Here is a 21699-nt window from a genome sequence, read left to right on the forward strand (position 1 = left end):
CTTAAAACCCCTAGAATCAAGGAACTCAGATGTGTCTACCTGGGAACAGAAGAACGACAAAGAAGAGCCAGCACCAAAATTGGTGTCAAACCCTGCCTGGCTGCTGCTCTCCTGACAATTGCAAGAAACGGCTCGTCCTGCCACTGAACAGCCTCCCCAAACCTTTGGAGGACTGTCCCGTTCTTCTCCAACCAAGGAGCATCTGCCTTGAGGTGAACAAGCAATTTCCCTGCTTCTGCAGTCACGTAATGCATGTCGCCAGTTCACTGTTTTACTGACCATCGGCTCCACAGAGGAAGCGACTCACCAGAAGGAGGTCACCGAGGGTCCAGTAGGTCCGCCCTGTCACTTCGTTAAAGTCTCGAGATTCTGCGCCTTCCCGGAGCCTCCCATAACAAATACCTGGGTTATAATCACCAAGGCTTGCTTCTTATAATGGCAGGCCAATTTTGGCATTGGTGGATGTCAGGATCTTCAAGGTCATCACTGAGAGTGACCCTGCATTTTTGTTTTTTCCCCCTGTCCAGGTCACCAACACCAAGTGAGTGCCTCTGACTCGAACCTCTCACCAGACCAAACTCCTATGCACCAGTGCCTCCTAGCCAGGGTCCAAGAACACTGACTGTGTCTGTTTGCTCCAGAGACCCACAAGAGTCGACCCCCCCTATGGGTTCTGCCAGACTGGTCCTCCAGTCCCCACTTGTAGCCTTTTTCTTTGCGGGCACTTCTCCATTGCTTTTACCGGGTAGCACTTGAGGCTGCCAATGCAACGAACACCTCTGCAACCAGACACTCCAGGGCAGGTAAAATCATAATGCTGGCAGTTTCTTGGACCTTGGCACCTAGAAGAAGATCCCCGAAAACTGTTTGAAAGTATTTCAATACAGTTTATGTTTCTCCCATTGGATAACATTACTACGTTCAAGGCTCATATCTCAAAACCATAATTTGAGTGTATTTCTCTAATACTGCAAAAATCTATATCACTGAAAGTACTTACCTGATTCCGATGATCTATGTGTCTAAAACTATATAAAAATTAACCCTGGATGGAGCTGGCATAGTGAGGCTACATGGAGATCCACGGTGTTGGGGGGAAAACTCCATGGAACTCCCCTCCGCCACCCACCTCCACTCGCCCTATTAAAAAAAAATTAAAGATTAATTCAAAATTAAATAAAAATACACTTACCTGTACAGCGGCATTCCTGGGATGTCCTTATCCTCCTCGCCGTCTCTCTCCTACGTGGGGTACATCTTGAGAGAACTGGGCATGCACGTGTGCATGCGCATTTCTCGCAAGACGTCTTGCGAGAAATGCGCGTGCATGCGCAGTTCTCTCAAGATATACCCCACATAGAAGAGAAACGGCGAGGAGGAGGGCAGCCCAGGGACACCGCAGTACAGGTAAGTGTGTTTTTATTTAATTTTTAAATTGTTTGTAACTGTATTTTTATGGTGGGGGGGCTGGCTAACTCCACTCTGTTGCGAGTCTGAGTTTTGCTGTATACCCCACGTTCCCAGCGGAGCACAGAGTGGGCAAATATCTGCACACTCTGCTGGTGGAGCGGAGTATAACGTCCAGGGTTTATAAAAATCTATGTTTGTTTTCTAAACTGGTCTTGGGTTTCTTCTTGAGTGTGTGTATCAGTTATTGAATCCGTATGTACAACAAATGCTTAACACTGTCCTCTGATGCTCAACCACACAACCACAAACAGAGCACTTGGGATCATTAATTTAAGCTCTGTAATTTAATAAGGGCCGACTAGACCATTTGCATGGTGTACCCCTACATTGGAACACTACATAAATAGCCAGCTTCCTACACCAATAAATATAGAGGGGCCTTGGGTCAGCCGTCTTCACTCGTTGGTCTTTTCAACTGGCACTCACATGTTGCTGCTGTGCTGACAACATGCTGACAGCAGAGCATACAACATGGGGAAATTGGTCAGCTCACTTCGACCATTGGCTCTCTTTCACTGTGAGGTTTTGCCTGATGCCTTCTCCAGGAAAATTGGTGCACTTCAGGGCCAGTACTGGTGTGTCAGAACTGTTCTTTGCCGATTCTTTTTTCTTTCCATTGTCTATTCTGCTTTTTTATTTCATTAGTCAGCCTCGTGAGTTTTCAGTTTACAGGAATTCAAAGCCAATAGCACATTTTCTTTGGCCAAAAAGAATCATAATTTGCTGTGATGTGCATTACAATTAAAAAGGGGTTCTTAAGCATCCCATCTCGTAAAATTACTTTCAGTGGTTAATTCAGGTCAGCGCGTGTTTTTCCCTTAGTTTTCCGCTTGCAGAGAAAAATAACCAAGGCTCGATCTTTTGTCGTTACCAATGCTTGTTTCGTGTGGAAACTATCCTGAGCACGAGATTCCATTGATTAAAACATAACACTGTCTCTCCCTTGTGTTGTTATCTTCGTTTTTCCCACGCATGTTCCTCGTAGGTTTGGGGTTTCGAAGGTGCTGCCTCCGCCTGAAGATAAGCACACACTTTGCCCTGTTGGCCCAGGTACTGACCCTTGGTGGAATGTTCATTAGCGGCCACTGGGTCATTAACGTCGCTCCCGTCCTTCTCGTGTAAGTGACACGGCGCATTTCCCGCTCTAGTTCTTCTCATGTTTTTTCCTCTGAAAAGGCTCGTCTGATGTTTTTTCTTTCTCCTCTGTTACATGTCAGATTGTCCATCCATAACCTTTGAACCCTTGGTTCATTTCTTTGGGACATTCAGTGATTGATCTGCACATCCTCTTGACAGATGAATCTCCCCTCCCCCACAGATGCCAGCTTGCAACTTTTGGGAGCCTTTCTGTCGTGCTCCCTCCAACCCCAGGTATCATGATTTATTCATATCCCATGCGATAATTTGTTTAGGACATCGTTCCTTTCCCGCGGTATGATGTGCTGCCACGCACATTTCCCACGGGGTCTCATCCGTCGCGTACAATAGCTGAGCTCCCGCTCGCGGCGCACAATTGGAGGGCTCAGTTACAGCCGTGGAACAAGTATAGTGTTTCTGGAAATCACCGAAGCAACATCTTTATGTGAAATTGGTTACATCAGGCTGCTGCACGTGATGGGAAACTAGTTTCCAACGCCTACGATTCATTTCCAAGAAGTGCTATCGAACAGGCCATTGAACGTTTTCTGAGGGATCTGAGGAAGAAATTGGCACACCTCTTTTTATGTTTTATGTGAATACACCATCCCCATTTGAAAGAGTAATTTAATTAGCTAAGTAGGCATGATGTATCTAATTCACCTTTCGTAGTGTTCTATCATTATGCTTTCTAATTCGAATGTATACAGTATTCTAAAAAATTACAATAGTTCTTCAATATTGTTTAACCCCTACATCATCTAATCAATACAACAAGTTTTGTTTGGATTAAGTCTGTTTTTAAGTGGCTTCTCATTGTCCTGCACCCAAGATAAGGCCCAAAAGCTTATATTGCAGTGGGCAAGCCCCTGATCTCAGAGGATGTTATTTTCGCCTCCCAATGTCACTGCTGTCTTTGTCAGCAGCAGATCAGAGTCAGCAACAAGCATTGACAAAGCCAACAGGTCTTGTCAATGCGAGATCTATTTGCTTTGTCAATGTTTCACAGCAATGCGACCTGCTGTGCAGCATGGCTTCAAGTCAACAAAAAAGGTGCTATGATGCGTACTAAGTTGTCTGGATCATAGCGTTTTTTTGTAAAGCAAGGGTTCACAGCAGCCTGCTCTGCTATACAACATGTTATAAAGCGAGAAGGGGAAAAGAACACGCGGGAGAGAGCAGTAATAACGATAACGCGAAACAGGATGGAGGTACAGGGGAAACAAACTGAGGGAGATTAGAGGGATTATCAGACGTGGACAGGGGGGTGGAAGAGGTAGAAGAAATAGTACCTCAATTATGTTGGGAGTAGTGGATGGTCACTAATTAAGTTGAAACAATCTGGGCTGGGTCCCTGCTCCACAGAAAATAACAGAAATGATCCATGGCCTACGTTGGCCAATTAGAAGGTTGCAAAAAGAATGACACAGAAGTCAACAAATGGTAAGCAATGGGCGGGCTCAAAGCCCTTTAATATAAACAATAGTGCCTTGCACGCAAGTGTTCAAGCAGCGAATGCGCTGACGGAGGCTCCACCTAAAAAGGGGCTCTTATGCACTGGCCCCTTGGAAACAAAAAGCTCACCTTGTCAATGTTAATCTCTTCAGACCATGCCTCTGCCTTATGGGGGCTGGCTCTGCCCCTTCCAGCATGCTATGGAAGTGGTTTACATCAAATGTAAGGTGTGTTTAACCCTGCACTGTCATTCACACTGTACATATTATGTCAGCTCTGCCAAAGAATTACATAAATATGACTGGGAGCTCAGGTTGCAAAGTTGCCCCTCAAGCATCAGGCAGTCAAGGTAATTAGAAGAAATCTCCGAAAGCTGTGTGTGTTTGTGAATGTATGCACAAACAGGTGAGTGAGTGCATGCACCACTGCCTGGCTCACCCTTCACTCATCTAAGTGATCATTTAAAGAGACTTGTTCTTAGATTATACTGGAAAGTATAGTTTTTTGCCTGTAATTCTAAAGCACAGTGCAGCATCCTCAAACAATTGCCCAACAATTAATGTGTGTCATGTTTGTATCAGAGCAGTCTTGGGATACCAGGACATGCAGGAGTTTGTGGACAAAAACCAAAGTGGACGAGGCCTTTTACCACTCGTGTCCTGGGGCCTGACCTAGAGCAGTCACTGAAAATTGAGCACCAAGTGCTCTCTTTGTCTCTTGGGGTAGTGAAGCAAGCAGTAGAGGTAGTGTAAGGTTGAAAACTCGGAAAATATCTCACATTAGTACTGTTGCAGCTGATACTGGGGTCCTTTTTGCTATATAAGTTTTTCTTGTACTTATTACTATTATCTCTTCCATATGACTTAGCCAACTGACACTCACTTGATCCTCCGATGGATCTTGTATCACACCACTGAGGGGTTGGAAATAAAAGATCTAACATCCGGATATCCAATGAGGATCAGGAATTCACAAATTTGTAATTAAATTCATGTATATGACTCTCAACAATAAGCCATAAAAGTAAAAGATTATTACAGCTAGTCTGAAACTTCTGAAGAAATTTAGCCAGACTAAAATCACGCAAACCAATAATTCTGTTATGGCAATACAAAATAGTACCTGATGATCAGAAATGTCTCCATGCTGATCACTCTCTATCATTAGTAAATCAATTGGAATGCACAATCAACTCAAGGAGACAAGTCATGATAAAACAGAGTGTATGGTTCAGTTAAAGGTACATTTATCAAAGTTATCAGCAAAGGATAATACATCATTAATACACATTTATGACCTAAAGAGTGCAGGACAGTCTAATTAGATTGGGATTGTCATTAAATGATATGGGAGCTTTGGAAAGTTCAGCAAGGACATGATCCACAACAGCTCCTGTGTAGTGTCCCATCGAGAAAGAGTCCAAGATTAGTGCACCAAGCATATGCGTCAGCTGGCAAGAGTCCACAAAAGGTCCCAAAGAACAGTCTCTGGGGTCTGTCACAGAGACAGCTAGGCAGAAGAAGTCTGTCTATCCATCAACCCAAAGGATAGTATAATCCTCCAATTCCAGGATGACACCTCCTTGGTCACCTCATTGTGTCAGACCACTCAGTCCATTGGTCAGTTTGTATAAAATTATTGTCACACAGCATAAAGGAAGACACATATTATAGGGAGGGGTGGTACTGCTCACATAATTTTTGTCAGTTCATCCAGTATACATTAACCTCCCAACCATGGTCCTTTAGCAACAGGCATATAAGTGAGTTCAAGAGGACAGTTTCCCATAGTAGATGTTCCCAAAGTATCAACTTTAGTTTCAATAGTCCTTGTAAGTTAATTAGAACTCTTCTACTAAGACACAGTTTTGATCCCCATTGAAAGTTTAGGGAAACTTCTCACGAGTGTAAGACAAAGCAAAGTAGGAAAAATGCAGGCTTATAATAAAGTAAATTTAAAATATGCAGAATGTAAAGTAATAGAATTATACATTTCATGGGGGAAGCCAATATTCTAAATACCCCTTCAACTTATAAGTATTCAGAATATGTTATTTGGTGGATTGCAAAGATCACATGTAACTGTGACACATTACTGCTTTTTCAAAATACTAACGTGTAAAATCATTTCAAATCATAAAATATTAATATCGTTTCAGATGGTTTACGTGAGTACATATATGAAGATTATTATCTGAAGGTTTTAGGACATTTGCACCAAATATGGCTATGCAGCATCAGTTTTCTTTTTCTCATTCGGGGCACAATTTCACTTATGCAAATGATAAAATTCAGACTGATACCCTTCAATATTGCACACAAATTTATCTTGATTATGTTAGATTTCATTCATTCTTTACACACATTACAGATGAGGACGATTAGGAATTTTAAAACACGTGAGTATATCACTTTAGCCCATTTAATACCCGTTCAAACAATACGTTGATGCTGGTTAATAATATATGAAACTATTTTGTTCAAATTAATAGGATTTCATCCATTCTACAATTATCTACATGTTTTTACAAAGCAGTAACTAAGTTATTTTACATTTATTTCTCATATTTCTTTACCAGGTGGTTAGTGCATGCTTATTCATAGTTACGCAAAACGTCTCATAATCGGTTTATGTGTCAAGCAAAGGTTTTAGCAGCTTTCCAGCTGCATCACTTCTCAATGATAACGCTTCACATAGGGCTTTGCCTTTAAGATGATGATGATACTATTTGTAGAGTGCACCGCTACCATTTGTCCCCGGTTGCTTCAAACAGCCTAAGAGTTTGAAATTGAAAGGAGACAAGTTTTCCGTTTTTGATGGATGGAAATGAGTGTGGAAGTTGAAGTAGTATTCTGAGGAACATAGGGGCACATGCATCATTCATAGGTTTTGCAATTCTTAATTTGCGAAAATTACCGAATCGCAAGTTAAGAATTGCAAAATGCTATGCATCATTTTTTTCACTATTTATTTGAGAATCTGTAAAAATCGCAATTTTTACCGAATCTCAAATAAATAGCGAATTCCAAAGTGCATTTTCGCAATTCCCATTGATTCCTATGGGCCGAAAGGCCCATAGGAGTCAATGGGAAGGCATTTAAGAATTCTCAATTTGTTGATGCATTCCACGGGTGCAGGGGGGGGTCCAAAGGACCCCCCCCTGCACCCCTGAAATGTATTTGAAAGTGCATGTTTCACACACACATGTCCTAAGGACTTGTTTGTCTGTAACATGACAGTTTAAAAAATTCATTTTTTTCATTTTTGAAAGATTTTCGCAAATTAACACGAGGGTCAACCTCGTGTTAAATTGCACTTCCAATTTCATAATTCGCATTTTTTTTTAAGTTGATGCATTGCATTTAAGGAATCGCACAAATGCGATTCCTTAAATGCATTCGCATTTTTTAGAAATGCAAAAAAATGCGAATTAAGAAAAAAAGTTTGATGCATCCCAAAAACGTATTTAGGAAGTGCAAACGGCCGAATTTACCGATTCGCACCGTTTGCACTTCCTAAATAGGTTGATGCATGTGCCCCCATGGTTCCATGCTCTGCAAGGAAAGGGAAGGTGCGGCCACTTTGTCTGGTGCATTTGAGCCTGTGAATGATATGTTTATTGAATACCAATGACTGAACAGTATGGGAAAGATGCTAGATTGAGAAGTTTTTCTTCAGGCACACAGGGCCTTTATTGGTAATTACAATAATTATAAGTAAGGAACAAAGACTTGAATATAAAAAGTTAACGATTAGGAAGCCAATGCAATTTTCAATGAATGTGATAGTGAAAGGTGGAAGATTAAGTTGAAGCCTTGCTGTAGTGTTTCACATAAGAAGATAATGCATAAGATATTGTGGATATTGTGGATGCACCCAGATATAGTGAATGAGCGTAATGCAAACAGGAAATGATGAAAGCTTGGAGTAAAGATTTCAGACTATGCATTGGTAGAAGATAAATAATCTTACGCAGCATTCTGAGAGAGTATAAGCATGTAACTGGAATATGAATGCTATTATACTCGAAGGAGAGTTTGCCATCCATAATAATGCCTAGATTACAGCAGAACTGATGGGGAGGGGAAGAGAGTTAATGTGGGAGCACCCATTCAGAAGACCAATAAACAGGGGAGAGGATGTAGCCTTTCGGCTATAGCTGTCAACCTCGAAACTGGGGAACTGGGTTCTCGGCAAGGACTCGGCAAGGACTCAACATCCTGTGATTCTGGGCAAATCACTTAATCTCTCTGTGCCTAACAAAAATGAATGTTTCCGTCTGTAACGAAACTTGTGCTCACGTAAAGTGCTCTGATACCTGACATCCTCGGGTCTTGTTCGCACTATATAAAACTCAAAAAAACAAATCTTCTGATCAATGAAGAACCCCTCCTTCCTGTCTACAATTAACGTTAGCGATTTGGAGCACATTCATTTAGCAACCACTTCCAAGCAGGATTTAAATGTTTCCTAAGAATCTTTGAAATCAGAAGATATAGTAAAAATTATTTGTGTATCCTTAGAATTCATGACAATACCACAACCTAATTAATGTACTTAGTGATTAAATGTATGTATATATATATATGTATATATATATATATAAATATATATAAATATATATATATATATATATATATATATATATATATATATTACTTTACTTTAGCGAGCAGGATAGTCTGCTAACGATATAAGAGGCACACTCGGAGTCAGGATGTAAAGCTGGAAATGCTTTATTCGGTGCTTATAGTCCCTCTCCCCTCCAGCTCGACAGACGCGTTTCGCCTTCGCGGCTTTATCAATGTCGATTAACCTACAGTGTTACAACGATTTTAAACCCAACCTTCAATTCCATAGCCATGGAAACAAATGATGGACATAATTTTTACCAGCTATACATTTGTAAGGTGGCGGCCATCTTATAATGGGTACAAAATATAATGATTTCAATAATAATTTGAAAGTGCAAGTGCTCAAATAATATTAATACAAAATTTGACTGAGAAATCGAATTTCACGATTAATATAAATTCATTAAAAACAGGTATCTTAATTGTGGAATGGCTACTGAATAATCAGCCATCTCCATAACCTGTGTTCTCTTACAAAATCTCGGCAGATGACACAACTGACAAGGTGAAAAAGTTCAGAAATCAAAGAACATTATAACCCAGTGTCGTTATGTATATCCAACTGCGGAGATGACAAAATTGAGCCCTGTATGGGCAAAAAGCTCCCAACATTATACTTGAACGTATATCCAGCTAGAAATGCTAGCCTAAATAACAATACTTTCATGTAAGGTAGCAGAAGTATATGGAACCATACAGAGGAGTAAGAAAGCAAGTGTACATAACATTTATATAGTAAACATTCTTTCATATATATCATTTTGACTATGAACACTTACATTTCTTTCTTCACACTATCATGCCAGATGAATTTTTGAACAACACAGTACTGAGAATATGATCTAATCCAGGTGTGCCCAAAGCTCTTCATCATTATTGAGTCCAGCCGGGCTCATGCTTTGGAGTTCTATGATGTATCGAGACTCTTTGGCTCCAAGTTTTTTCAGTCTGTCTCCCCCTCTTTCATGTTTATCTACCCCATCGATACAATAGAATTGCAATAGATCCCTATTGCTTTGGTGATATAACTCAAAATGTCTAGCGACGGGGTAGGTAGGGTCTTTATTAGAGATCGCACGCATATGCTCCAGTATGCGCTTTTTGGTAGGATTTTTGGTGCTACCAATATATCTCTTAATGCAGGGACAGATGAGGCAATAGACTGTGTATTCGGAATTACAATTGTAAAACTTATTGATCGTTCTCAAAGGCCTACAGTCTCCTGGACCACCCTCAAAATTTGTGACTTTCTTACTAAATTTACACGCCTTGCATTTTTTGCAAGGAAAAAAGCCATTAATTCCCAGTTTATTTTTAGTGGCTGTGGATTTAGTAAAATGACTGTGTATAAGATGGTCGCCAATAGATAAACATCTTTTATAAGTGATCGAGGGACGTTCTGGGATGTGCTTTTTCAAGACAGCATCGGTTTGGAGAATATGCCAATTCTTTTTGAAGATTTGGACAATTTGTGCTGATTTCTCATTGTATGTGGTGATCATACGTACAGTATTATCTTCAGGTTTGTTCTTGTTTTTACTTTTTGAAGATAATAGAGTTCTTCTTTCAATTTGCTGTACTTTGAGTTCAGCATTTTGTAAATGTCCTTTCTTATAACCCCTGTCTTTGAAACGTTGTAATGCCTGTTTTTTCGCACTGTCATAGCTCTTATCGGTGGAGCAATTGCGCTTAAGGCGCAAGAGCTCACCATACGGTATACTTTTGATAAGGCTAATCGGGTGATGGCTGTCTGCATGCAATATAGCATTACCTGCAGTCGGTTTCCTAAAAAGGCGGGACTGTTATTTGAAGCAACTATAGGTCTTCCTGGTGGATTACTATAGTGTTTATGGATTTTGGGCAAGTGAAAAAAAAAAAAAAATATATATATATATATATATATATATATATTACCTACTGGCGGTTGCCAGTAGGTATATATAGTTAGGATTTTTTCTCTATGGGATTTTTGAAAATTCTATGTCTAATAACTTTGGCGTTTGTGGACGGAATTGGCTGAAATTTTCAGGAAAATGGCACATTTTGTTTCTGAGTAGCCCTTGAAAATTTGGGGGGGGTTCGTCAAGGGGGGGCCGAGAAAAAAGGGGGGTCCCAAAACGTGTTTTTAACATTGAGTTTTCCATAGGGCGGTTGGCCTCACTTTTAGCCCGAACGGCTGAATGGATTTGCACGAAACTTGGCAAAATTGTAGGGACTGGTAGCCCGATGTGCCTTTTGTAGGTCTCAATATATGTGCTACAGTGGATTTTGAGAAATTAACGTTTAAAAAAAGATATATATCTGTAACAGCGGACCGGGCAGCGCTCCAGGACGCGTACTTTTCGCGCAACGGAGCTTTGTGAAGCGAAGCTGATTGGTTCTCCGGCGTCTGTAAACATTCCAAACAGTCCGTAGCGGCCGCCATCTTGTCTCTCGGTAGGATCGAGAGACAAGCGGAGGCCAAACCGAAGGGGCAAATGACCATAAGGGGGCATAGTAGATCCTCCCTGACCGTTTAGGTTTGATGTGGAGGTTTTAAAAGGGCCCCGCGGGGCAAAAAAAAAAAAAAATCATAATAATCGAACAGCTGAATGGTTTTGCACGAAACTTGGCAAAATTGTAGGGACTGGTAGCCCGATGTGCCTTTGCTAGATCTCAATATATGTGCTCCAGTGGATTTTGAGAAATTAACGTTCAAAAAAAGATATATATCTGTAACAGCGCACCGCTTCGCGTACTTTTCGCGTTACGGAGCTTTGCGAAGCGAAGCTGATTGGCTCTCCGGTGTCTGTAAACATTCCAAACAGTCCGTAGCGGCCGCCATCTTGTCTCTCGGTAGGATCGAACAGCTGAATGGATTTGCACGAAACTTGGCAAAATTGTAGGGACTGGTAGCCCGATGTGCCTTTGCTAGGTCTCAATATATGTGCTTCAGTGCATTTTGAGAAATTAACGTTCAAAAACAAGATATATATCTGCAACAGCGCTCCGCTTCGCGGAGATAAAATTATATGTGTATTACCTAGCTGTTGCTAACACCAGTTAGCGACGGCTAGTAGAAGATAGCGACCATCTTGGGCCCCACTTTGCATGTGAGTGATATTTATCACTAATGACATGCAAAGTGGGCATGCCAAGATGTTAGCGACAGTCGCTAACATCGCTATCTGCTATTATCAACTTTTGGAAATATTCGAGATAAGCGCGAATATCTCCAAAAGCTACCACCTGCCCTGAGCAGTTCTTAGCCATGTTATCCAATGGGAGGTGGATAACATGGCTAAGAGCATTTGCTCGGTAATGCATGAATATCGCTGAGTTTTCAGCGATATTAATGCATTGCGGTCGTTTTTTATCGTATTTGCGATAAACCTTGATAATAGCAAGGTTTATCTGCGATAATTTCTGACGGTAAAAAAATCGTTGCTAAGCATCGTTAGGGATAAATATCGCTTAACTTTGGTAATATGCCCCAACGTCTGTTAACGTTCGATTCGAAGGAAATCAGGAAGTGTTGAAAAACATTGTCTGCGCCATCTTGTCTTTTTTCAAATGCCACACTTTTGTCGTGCACGGCAGCCATTTTAGATGCCTTGACCAGACCCACTCTGTGCACGCTGTCGATCCTTAGCATGGCTCCCCACCCTCGCAAGCATCTCCCCCAGGCAGTGGTCACCCCCGCTCTCTGTCTTATGCATGGGTCATAAACCTCCCCCCATCTGCGCTGCTCTTCCCTGAGAATCACACCCTGTGCCCGCCCGACACCTCCCTTTCGCCCTATTCACTACCGCACCCTCTGACACTCCTTTTCCTCTGTGTCCGATTGTCCAGGCTGGTCCTAGGGTATCAGCTAGCCCTGCAGATGTAGTTTATGGCCACAGCTGTAAAGAATCACCCCTCTTCAAAGGAGTTATAGTAGATCAAGGCCCACACTCGATGAGATCCGTCACAGCAGAAGCGTTGCTATTATCTGAAAACCATCCTGTATTGTGATTGGGGAGGGGACCGAGCCTGAAGCGGAAGATTCCAGGGATGACTCTTTGTACATCAAAGTTTTTACAATTATGTGTCACATTAAAAATATATAGCACTCCGACAAAGTAGTAAGATTATAAAACTTTAATAATTTATAAATATATACAAGAAAACAAAAATAGTAATAACATATAAACATTTTTAGGGAAAAACAACGAAGTAGCGGTCGGCTGTGCGAATAGTCCCAACGCAGCACAACGTCCAGATTTCCGGCGTGGGGCGTCGCGGGGGGTGGGTCATCAGTAGCAAACTGTTGTGCGAATAGTTCCAAGGCAGCAGAACGCGCTGAAATCTAGATGACACGAAAGTGATGTCTAGTAAGTTGCCACCCAGCAAATAACGGCGTGGGGCGTCGCGGGGGGTGGGTCATCAGTAGCAAACTGTTGTGCGAATAGTTCCAAGGCAGCAGAACGATGGCACCAAGGTGATGTCCAGTAAGTTGCCGCACTGGTTTTGGTATCCTACAATGCTGCTCCGAATAACGGCGTGGGGCGCCCCGGGGGAGGCGGCGTGAACGGGCCTCTCCAGGTGGAGTGTCATCTGTTGTAGTGGGGCGCCCCTTTACCGTTTCAGTTGCCATTCCGTCCGTTTTTGGTCCACTGTGTCAAAAGCCGCAATTCAGCTGAGTTGCGCCCACTCTTGCGGTGCAGCGATAGGCGGCTGTCACAGGACTCTCAAAATGGCGGCAGGCTGTTTCCTTTTTGGGCCTGGTCCACTGAAATGGCCCTGGGACACCTTGGAAATCGGACGCTTGTCTGCTAGGTCTTGGACCCCATTCTCGAAAGCGTCCCCTCCGCCTTGAGAATTCATCAAAAGTTTTGGGGGCCCCGACTCCTGCAGGCTTCTGGTGGGGAGCGGCTGCCATGATTGCTCGCGGAATGACCACGACTGAGCTACGAGATGGTGGTGCTCTCATGCTGACGCCAGCTTCAGTCTGAAACATCCAGAAACAAGGTGGGGCTTTCATCGTTTGGGAAAAAAAAAAAGTTTTCATCCAATGAAAAGTGTTGTTTTTAGGTCATATGATCAAGCCTTCCATCATTAGGAAACCAAAAGTAAAATGAACCAATGAAAAGTTTTATAAACAAGTCACATGACCTGTTATGCGGCATAGGGTATAAAATGCGGAGAAAATACGTTGGCACGTGAGGCGGCGTCAGTAGCGGACCGATGTGCGAATAGGCCGAAGGCAATACAACGCGCCAAGATCCGGATGGCACCGAGGTGGTGTCATAGTTGAGAGTTCTGAGCAGCGGTTGTAACACTGTCTGAAGCTTATTTGCAGCTGCTGCAGCTTCACTACGCGCCAAGATCCGGATGGCACCGAGGTGGTGTCTAGTAAGGTGCACTGGTGTGGCCATCCTACAATGCTGAAAGTCGGCGTGGGGCGCCCCGTTGGCCTGTGAGTTTGCGTCAGTAGCGGACCGATGTGCGAATAGGCCGAAGGCAGCACAACGCGCCAAGATCCGGATGGCACCGAGGTGGTGTCTAGTAAGTTGACGCACTGGTGTGGCCATCCAACAATGCTGAAAGTCGGCGTGGGGCGCCCCGTTGGCCTGTGAGTTTGCGTCAGTAGCGGACCGATGTGCGAATAGGCCGAAGGCAGCACAACGCGCCAAGATCCGGATGGCACCGAGGTGGTGTCTAGTAAGTTGCCGCACTGGTGTGGCCATCCTACAATGCTGAAAGTCGGCGTGGGGCGCCCCGTTGGCCTGTGAGATGGCGTCAGTAGCGGACCGATGTGTGAATGGGGCCGAAGGCAGCGCAACAATATTTTCGGAATAGAAGACACCACCAGGCGCTGAGATGCCAAGATCCGGATGGCACCGAGGTGGTGTGTAGCAAGTTGCCGCACTGGTGTGGCCATCCTACAATGCTGAAAGTCGGTGTGGGGCGCCCCGTTGGCCTGTGAGTTTGCGTCAGTAGCGGACCGATGTGCGAATAGGCCGAAGGCAGCACAACGCGCCAAGATCCGGATGGCACCGAGGTGGTGTCTAGTAAGTTGTCGCACTTCTGTGGCCATCCTACAATGTTGAAAGTCGGCGTGGGGCGCCCCGTTGGCCTGTGAGATGGCCTCAGTAGCGGACCGATGTGCGAATGGGGCCAAAGGCAGCGCAACAATATTTTCTGATTTGAAGACACCACAAGGCGCTGAGATGCCAAGATCCGGATGGCACCGAGGTGGTGTCTAGCAAGTTGTGGCACTGGTGTGGCCATCCTACAATGGTAAAAGTCGGCGTGGGGCGCCCTGTTGGCCTGTGAGATGGTGTCAGTAGCGGACTGATGTGCGAATGGGGCCAAAGGCAGCGCAACAATATTTTCTACAATATTTTCGGAGTAGAAGACACCACAAGGCGCTGAGATGCCAAGATCCGGATGGCACCGAGGTGATGTCTAAGTTGCGGACCGATGTGCGAATGGGGCCAAAGGCAGCGCAACAATATTTTCTGAAGAGAATACACCACAAGGCGCTGAGATGCCAAGATCCGGATGGCACCGAGGTGATGTCTAAGTTGCGGACCGATGTGCGAATGGGGCCAAAGGCAGCGTAACAATATTTTCTGTATGGAAGATACCAGTAGGCGTTGAGATGCCAAGATTCGGATGGCACCGAGGTGATGTCTAGCAAGTTGCTGTACTGGTGTGGTCATCCTACAATGCTGAAACTCGGCGTGGGTCGCCCCATTAGCCTGTGAGATGGCGTCAGTAGCGGACCGATGTGCGAATAGGCCGAAGGCAGCACAACGCGCCAAGATCCGGATGTCACCGTGGTGGTTTCATAGTTGAGAGGCACTTCATCTGCAGTGGGGCGCCGAGATCCGGATGGCACCGAGGTGATGTCTAGCAAGTTGCTGTACTGGTGTGGCTATCCTACAATGCTGATAGTCGGCGTGGGGCGCCCCGTTGGCCTGTGAGATGGCGTCAGTAGCGGACCGATGTGCGAATGGGGCCAAAGGCAGCGCAACAATATATTCTGAATTGAAGACACCACAAGGCGCTGAGATGCCAAGTTCCAGATGGCACCGAGGTGGTGTCTAGCAAGTTGTGGCACTGGTGTGGCCATCCTACAATGGTAAAAGTCGGCGTGGGGCGCCCTGTTGGCCTGTGAGATGGTGTCAGTAGCGGACTGATGTGCGAATGGGGCCAAAGGCAGCGCAACAATATTTTCTGACTGACACCACAAGGCGCTGAGATGCCAAGATCCGGATGGCACCGAGGTGATGTCTAAGTTGCGGACCGATGTGCGAATGGGGCCAAAGGCAGCGCAACAATATTTTCTGAAGAGAAGACACCAAAAGGCGCTGACATTCCAAGATCCGGATGGCACCGAGGTGGTGTCTAGCAAGCTATGCAGTTGAGTTGTGTGCGCACTTGCGGCGAATAGGTCGAAGGCAGCATAACAATGTTTTCTGAATAGAAGACACCACAAGGCGTTGAGATTCGGTTACCACCGGGGTGATGTCTAGCAAGTTGCCGCACTGGTGTGGCCATCCTACAATACTGCTCCGAATAACGGCGTGGGGTGCCCGAAGGGGGGGGGGGGGAGCCGGCGTGAATGGGCCTTCCTAGGTGGAGGCTCGTCTGCTGTAGTGGGGCGCCCCTTTACCGTTTCAGTTGCCATTCAGCTGAGTTTCGGCTGCTGTTGATGCTACAGCGACAGGCGGCTGCAAGATGACTCTCAAAATGGCGGCCTGTTCTTTGGATTTGGGCCTGGTCCACTAAAATGGCCCTGGGACACCTTAGAACTCGGACGCTCGATTTTTTTTTCCTTTCCTGTACATGCAAAAAAAGGTAAATGCCCGGTACGTTACACGCTTCATCTGCCACGATGAACTCTCCAGAGGAACCGAAAAAAAATATAGTTGTGGTAACTATACCATGCATCGTCATATGGAGAGGTGGCACCAATTAATTATAGTGCTGCATAAAAGAGAGATTTGGAGGAGAACCCCTGACCTGCTAGTACATTCATCAAAGAAGTGGCACTGAGAGCTTCAGAGGCAAGGGAAACGGTCCCAAATATTTAGAAGAACTTTGGAAAGATTAAAATGACATGTTTAGATTGTGGTAAATTAATTTCATGTGGACAGATGAGTGTTACTCTAATAAATACAGCATATGAACATCATCATAGTCGATGGTTGGTAGAGACATTTTGACTATATCCTGGACCTGCCCGTCCTCGCCCAAAATGGCGCCGGAATAAATGGGACTCGTAACTCCTTGTTGTGTACTGGTTGCAGAACCTTGAAATCACGAGATACGTATGCAGTTTTGAAGCACATGGCGGGCGGGGACGAGAATTGATTGAATATTTCGACATCCCTATTGATATTAAGTTCTAATGTGTTATTGATTACTGTACTGTTGAAAGTTCGAATTAACGTCACCCATGGTACTTGCCCGCAAATGTATATCTAGATAATTTTATTGTAACTGGCCCTGTCGTATTTTAATTATAAAATGTACGTCCACCGATTCCGTAACTGTTAGACACCTTAGTTCTTGCAACCTAATGGCCCGCCCGTTACGTTCCTCTACAGTGTAAATGTCTATTAATCATATACGATTACAGTTTGCTCCGTGGCAGGCCCACGTGGTTATAGGCTCGTATTTGTATAATGAAATTTTCACAATAAAGGTTTTTAAAAGAAAACATGGTAGTAGTATATACATTGGTAAAGTTTTTAATAATAGTCACTGTTTTAGAATCATTAAAAGGCAAGTGAAATAAAGCAGACCAATTACATGAAGGGTAAAAGGTATAATACGAAGGAACGCAGTAAAGATAAATGGTCAAGGGCTGTTGTGTTTTCTATTCCTGCAACATAAAGTGATCGATAAGAATCTCATATTCAGGCGTATCGGCGACTAAGACAGCAGGTCGACCCTCTTTTGCTCAACGGCTCCGTCATGGGACGAAGAAACGCTCTTTTTCTCGAAAAAAGAATATATTTTACTTGCAGGACAGTTGTAAAATTTCCGGGAAAGTACATTAGCCTGGAACATTATAACATATATTTAAGAAAAAATAATGTTCGGAAGTAATGAAAAGCGTAATTTTTAGGTGATATGACCAAGCCTTTCATCATTACAATAAGAAAAGTAAAATGAACCAATGAAAAGTTTTATTAACAAGTCACATGACTTGTTATGCTTACGTTACGCGCTGCGCGCCCCGGATGACTTCCGGATGCGCTAACGCGGCGCGTCATATGACGCATTACGCGACAACGCAGGTCCAGAATATAGTCAAAATGTCTCCACCAACCAGCGGTCGGAACACAACCCCTTTCAGCAGGCTAAATAGTTCTGTTAAATGACAACAGAAGGGACAGGCAACAAGAACCATCAGTCAAAGAGGGGAGGGCTAGTTCTTCTCTACCGGGTTACATTGGGGCGCTACCGGAACTGATCGAATTGGTAGTCTACAGTGTTTCTGGATGTTTCAGACTGAAGCTGGGGTTAGCATGAGAGCAGCACCATTTCGTAGCTCCGTTGTGGCCATTCCGCAACCAATCATGGCAGCCGCTCTTTATCGTTATTTTGGGCGGGGTGGGTGGCGGAGCCGAGCTGTTTTGCAGCCATCATTGTGTGGAGTTCAGTTCATCTCACTAGTTTTGTATTTGTCATGAGGGGTTGTTCCTAATGTTTCTATTTTAGCGAGGTCAAAAAGAGATCCCATTAGTGGCCTACTGATTTTACTCGATTCCTTTTCTTTTTTTTTACACGATTTTTCGTTATCTGCAAAGACTAAACAGAGTATTGCGACTCTGTGTTTGTTTGTAAATAGAGAATGAACCAAAGAGAACTAATTCTAAAACAGTAAATACTTGGATAACAATCAATCAAATGGAGAGAGAAGCAGGCACGACGGATTACAACGGGGGCAAAGGCCTGCGTTAACTACCTTTCACTATCTGCAAAGAGAGAGTACTCCTAATAGAAATGAGGGGGGGGGGCACCATTCAAAGCAGATCAGTGTGCATAAACACGAAAATGTTTTCACTTACCACGTACTTGACATTCGACAGCTTATGATATTTGCTATTAAAAAACCATTGAAATTCACTGAAAAAACCATAGGTTATAGACCATATATAGTTAGGAATTAGCATTTACAAAACCTTGAAAATTCACTGAAAAAACCATAGGTTATAGACCATATATAGTTAGGAATTAGCATTTAAAAAACCTTATTTTACTCACACAAAACCATTGAAATTCCATATATAGTTAGTTGCACTAACTATATATCGCGCACCCGCAATCCACTGCTGATCATGTCACATATTACATCATTCATGACATGGTCAGTGACATCACTGATGACATCACTGATGACATCTCAAATGACATCACTGATGACATCACTGATGACATCTCAAATGACATCACTGATGACATCACTGATGACATCTCAAATGACATCACTGATGACATCACTGATGACATCTCAAATGACATCACTGATGACATCACTGATGACATCTCATTTGACATTACTGATCACATCACTGATGACATCATTCATGTGATAATACGATGAACCTCTTCAGACTCTAATATAACCTTAGATACACTCAGTGTAAACAGACACTCACAGACTGTCACTCATCCATGGAGTTACTCACACACCTAGTCAGTCATGCAAAGAATCAATCACACCTCCATTTCCTCAACTATACAGTTATACACACCTTACTTATTCAAACATATACTAACACATATTTACTCTATTATACAATCCCTGATACAAGTTCACAGTGATCCATACAGCCACTCACACATTCACTGGCTCTTATGCACAGTTATTTATATATGTCATCAGCATGGTACACCTTCTTTGTAGCAGGCACATTAACCCTCTGTGCTGTGAGGGTGCTGTGCACTCACATGAGCAGGAATGCTCATGTGAGTGCACAGTGAGGTATGCGACAGTGTGAGAGTAGGGTAAGTGGAGTGACTGCAGGGTAAGTGCACATATGAATTTGGGTGTGCATGTTAGTGCAGAGTGGGACTAATAAATGCATGGTTAGTGATGGGCTTGTTTAAGTGAGATTGCAGATTGAACAGTGAGGGGGACAGGTGAGTGCAGTGTCACATGAGTGCAGGGTGGGTAGTGTGCTTGTGTGGCTGCAGGCTGCAGGTTGAGGTACAGGGAAAAGCACGCAAGTGCATTGTGAGAGAAGAGTGATCACTGAATGCAGGGTGAATGGTGTGAGTGCATGGGGGTCAGTGTGAGGGAATTGTGATCGCTGTGAGTGCAGGGTGAGCATGAAAGTGAAGGGCGAGAATGAGGAGTGAGTGTAATTATGAGTGACATTTCAACAACTATGAGTGACACCTTCTTGCCTGCAAAATCAAGCAAAGAGGAGAAGGGAAACATATAAATATCAGAAATTACACCCATTTAAGCAACGAGAAACTGTAAAAACATCTTAAAATGGTGCAAAGCACCAGAAATGGAAGGGCAACGGTACGCTGTTTTTGGGACTCAACAGTCAGCCCACCGCAGGGCACTGGGCAAGCCTCAGAAGACTGAAGACTAGATGCCAAGTTTTGAGATTGCTTATATGAGAAATTTTCATGGTTTCAGTGTACTTGTCACATTCTACTACTAAATTCGTGATAATGAGTGACACTTTCTCACAATTAAAACTAAGGAATTAAGTCCAAGTAAAGAGTATGTGTTAACATCTAATCAAAACCCTTCACATGCATTCCTACCTTGGAAACACTCATACGAAAGGGGATAATAAATGTGCAAGCACGTTGAATTTATGATCTTGGAAGTGACATCTACAGAATATAAACATTCTCCTCTTTTTAATTTGGGTTGAAATGTGTGTTCAGTGCCCAGTTTCTATGTACATAAATCACACGTGCTAAGGGTTTTTGGACATTGTTGCAACCTGCCATCCTTTTTTTCTGTTTAATATGGCCCACTTCAGAAATCAGTATGAACCCTCTGCGCTACTTTATTAGTGAGAAAACTGCCACTAAACTAAATGCTGATCTCTGCAACAAAAAAACATTATTCACTAGAATTATCTTGGCATTTGTATTGTCTGAAAACGTCTGGAAAACAAGGAATTCAGCCTCACTGTCAGGTGGTTTTAAACCCATGTTATTTATACAAAGTACAAGTTCCCCAAGTAAAAAAAAAACGATCTCTGTGAGAAAAGTAACTCACAGGTATCATCAAACCTCATAAAATACAGTTTGCGAATATACAGCATGACTCGTACGCATACACATACACGTTCAGACTTTCCAGCAGGGATGAACCCTTTGCGATCGATAGTAAATCATATCGAGCCAACTGCCAGTACACGAAAACTTCGACATTAACATAAACATTTATAGGACTCAACGGGCTTCAGCTTCTCACTCCCCCCCCCATTGTGTGTGTCAGCCCGGGCTGAGACACCTTCCCGGGCGCGCAGACAGCCCCACCCGAGCACTTCACAGTCTTTTAAAGACCATTCACTTGTTCACGAGGCTTTGATGGTTTTCACCCCTTCTTAGGGCCCCTGCCGCTCCACTCTGCCGTTTGCTTGATGAATCAGCCCCTCTGCCTGCTGGTGAAGTAGAATTGAGGACAAAGGTGAGATTTCAAGGTGGAGTGCGCGCCCCCCCTGAGACGGTGTCGCGCCCCCCCAGGGGGGCGCGCCCCACAGATTGAAGAACTCTGCTTTAGAGGAAGCCAGGGTTCCTTCCAGATGTGGGAACCCACCACTGCCTGGTCCATGAAGCACCAGTGCTTCCTGGTGAGCAGTCTGATCCATTCTACTAAGAAGCGCAGCTGTGAGGCCTAATAGTACCGTAGTAAGGAGGGCATTGCGAGGCCTCCCTCGCTTGTCGGACAGTATATATGATGTTTGTGGAGGAGAAGATTCTTCACCCCCAAACAAACTTATTAATATCATCTTGCATTGATCAAAGTTCATTTTTAGAAGGGGTC

The sequence above is a fragment of the Lissotriton helveticus genome, chromosome 8, assembly GCF_964261635.1.
Source record: "Lissotriton helveticus chromosome 8, aLisHel1.1, whole genome shotgun sequence".
Lineage (NCBI taxonomy): Eukaryota > Metazoa > Chordata > Amphibia > Caudata > Salamandridae > Lissotriton > Lissotriton helveticus.